Source organism: Choloepus didactylus, chromosome 26 (genome assembly GCF_015220235.1).
Source record: "Choloepus didactylus isolate mChoDid1 chromosome 26, mChoDid1.pri, whole genome shotgun sequence".
NCBI lineage: Eukaryota > Metazoa > Chordata > Mammalia > Pilosa > Megalonychidae > Choloepus > Choloepus didactylus.
The window spans coordinates 8,236,614-8,240,200 of NC_051332.1; the positions used below are offsets into that span (position 1 = coordinate 8,236,614).

Sequence of the window (3,587 nt, forward strand, 5' to 3'; positions counted from 1 at the left end):
AAGCTGAGAAGTTTCTGCACCTCAAAGGAATTTTTCAAAAAGGTGAAGAGGCAGCCAACTCAATGGGAAAAAATTTTTGGAAACCATGTATCTGACAAAAGACTGAGATCTTGCCTATACAAAGAAATCCTACAACTCAATGACAATAGTACAGACGGCCCAATTATAAAATGGGCAAAAGATATGAAAAGACAGTTCTTTGAAGGGGACATACAAATGGCCAAGAAACACATGAAAAAATGTTCAGCTTCACTAGCTATTAGAGAGATGCAAATTAAGACCACAATGGGATACCATCTAACACCGGTTAAAATGGCTGCCATTAAACAAACAGGAAACTACAAATGCTGGAGGGGATGTGGAGAATTTGGAACTCTTATTCATTGTTGGTGGGACTGTATAATGGTTCAGCCACTCTGGAAGTCAGTCTGGCAGTTCCTTAGAAAACTAGATATAGAGTTACCATTCGATCCAGCGATTGCACTTCTCGGTGTATACCCGGAAGATCGGAAAGCAGTGACACGAACAGATATCTGCACGCCAATGTTCATAGCAGCATTATTCACAATTGCCAAGAGATGGAAACAACCCAAATGTCCTTCAACAGATGAGTGGATAAATAAAATGTGGTATATACACACGATGGAATACTACGCGGCAGTAAGAAGGAACGATCTCATGAAACATATGACAACGTGGATGAACCTTGAAGACATAATGCTGAGCGAAATAAGCCAGGCACGAAAAGAGAAATATTATATGCTACCACTAATGTGAACTTTGAAAAATGTAAAACAAGTGGTTTATAATGTAGAATGTAGGGGAACTAGCAGTAGAGAGCAATTAAGGAAGGGGGAACAATAATCCAAGAAGAACAGATAAGCTATTTAACTTTCTGGGGATGCCCAGCAATGACTATGGTCTGTTAATTTCTGATGGATATAGTAGGAACAAGTTCACAGAAATGTTGCTATATTATGTAACTTTCTTGGGGTAAAGTAGGAACATGTTGGAAGTTAAGCAGTTATCTTAGATTAGTTGTCTTTTTCTTACTCCCTTGTTATGGTCTCTTTGAAATGTTCTTTTATTGTATGTTTGTTTTCTTTTTAACTTTTTTTTCATACAGTTGATTTAAAAAAGAAGGGAAAGTTAAAAAAAAAAAAAGAAAAACAAGGAAAAAAAAAAGATGTAGTGCCCCCTTGAGGAGCCTGTGGAGAATGCAAGGGTATTCGCCTACCTCACCTCCATGGTTACTAACATGACCACAGACATAGGGGACTGGTGATTTGATGGGTTGAGCCTTCTACCACAGGTTTTACCCTTGGGAAGACGGTTGCTGCAAAGGAGAGGCTAGGCCTCCCTATGGTTGTGCCTAAGAGCCTCTTCCCTAATGCCTCTTTGTTGCTCAGATGTGGCCTTCTCTCTCTGGCTAAGCCAACTTGAAAGGTGAAATCACTGCCCTCCCCCCTACATGGGATCAGACACCCAGGGGAGTGAATCTCCCTGTCAACGTGGAATATGACTCCCGGGGAGGAATGTAGACCCGGCATCGTGGGACAGAGAACATCTTCTTGACCAAAAGGGGGATGTGAAAGGAAATGAAATAAGCTTCAGTGGCAGAGAGATTCCAAAAGGAGCCGAGAGGTCACTCTGGTGGGCACTCTTATGCACACTTTAGACAACCCTTTTCAGGTTCTAAAGAATTGGGGTAGCTGGTGGTGGATACCTGAAACTATTAAACTACAACTCAGAACCCATGAATCTCGAAGACAGTTGTATAAAAATGTAGCTTATTAGGGGTGACAATGGGATTGGGAAAGCCATAAGGACCACACTCCACTTTGTCTAGTTTATGGATGGATGAGTAGAAAAACAGGGGAAGAAAACAAACAGACAAAGTTACCCAGTGTTCTTTTTTACTTCAATTGCTCTTTTTCACTCTAATTATTATTCTTGTTATTTTTGTGTGTGTGCTAATGAAGGTGTCAGGGATTGATTTGGGTGATGAATATACCACTATGTAATGGTACTGTAAACCATCAAAAGTACGATTTGTTTTGTATGACTGCATGGTATGTGAATATATCTCAATAAAATGAAGATAAAAAAAAAAAAAGCCAAGCAAATACAATGTTAAAGAAAAACCACACACCTGTGACTGAGTTTATTCTCCTGGGACTGACAGATCAAGCTGAATTGCATCTTGTCCTTTTTGTGGTATTCCTACTGATCTATCTTATCACAGTAATATGCAATATGACCATGATTTTGTTAATCAGATGTGACATAAAACTTGATACACCAATGTATTTCTTCCTCAGTCATCTCTTTTTTAGATGCCTGTTACTCCACCATTGTCACTCCTCAGATGCTAGTTAATTTCTTATCCAAGAGAAAAACTATTTCCTTCACTGGTTGTTTTATACAATTCCACTTTCTCATTGACCTGATGATCACTGACTATTAAATCCTTGCAGTAATGGCTTATGACCATTACGTGGCCATCGGCAAACCCTTGTTATATGGGAGTAAAATGTCCAGATGTACCTGCTTCTCTCTGGTTCCTGCTCCCTATATTTATGGCTTTGCCAATGGTCTGGCCCAGACCATCCTGATACTTCATCTGTCCTTCTGTGGACCCAATGAGATCAACCACTTTTACTGTGCAGACCCACCTCTCATAATCCTTGCCTGCTCAGATACCTACATCAAAGAAACTGCCATATTTGTGGAAGCTGGTTTCAACCTCACTTGTTCTCTCACCATCATCCTTGTCTCTTATATGTTCATCTTCACAGCCATCCTCGGCATCTGCTTAGCTGAGGGGAGGCACAAAGCGTTCTCTACCTGTGGGTCCCATCTGATGTCTGTCACCATCTTTTATGGAACTCTGTTCTGCATATATTTGAGGCCCCCTTCTGAGACATCTGTAGAGGAAGGGAAAATTGTAGCTTTTTTTTATATCTTTGTGAGTCCTATGTTAAATCCTTTTATCTATAGCCTGAGAAACAAAGATGTTAAAAGAGCAATAAGGGAACTTATTCAAAAGAATTTTTTTGCTAAATAATACACCTTTTTTGATGAGGAAGGTACATAATATATCATCATTATCTGAGGTACTACTTAGCACCCTAAATTAACAATTCACTTTGTGTCTTTGAGTAATTTTTGTCTTTAATAATGCACTTATGGAAGTTGGAAGAATGTGTCACATTGTTTGGTTGAATACAGTGTCATCACAATGAACTAAATCATACTCACACATCTTGAAAATGAGAGACAGACCAGAATGTACTGTTATTTCTCTATAAAACCAGAAAAGAACAGGTGATTCATCTTTGGTACTCATACTTGTGCAAAGTTAGGAAAAGAAAATTATGACATGCTATGATAAAGGCAACATATTACATTTTAAGGTGCTTTATAATTTCCAAACTATTTTCCATACATCTGCCAACCACAGAAGGTGTGTTTTTATTCTTTTATACTATATATATGTATATTTATAATATATGGGTGTATTTTATATTATTTCTCCAAAAACATCTTTGGAATGATATTTCCAGTACAATGACCTCCTTATAAAA

At 38.4% G+C, this 3,587-nt stretch overlaps 1 pseudogene; it reads left to right on the forward strand.

The window, feature by feature from the left end:
* The first annotated feature begins 2,130 nt into the window (after nt 1-2,130).
* Nucleotides 2,131-3,067, forward strand: LOC119520847 (annotated as a pseudogene).
* The last annotated feature ends 520 nt before the right edge of the window (nt 3,068-3,587 follow it).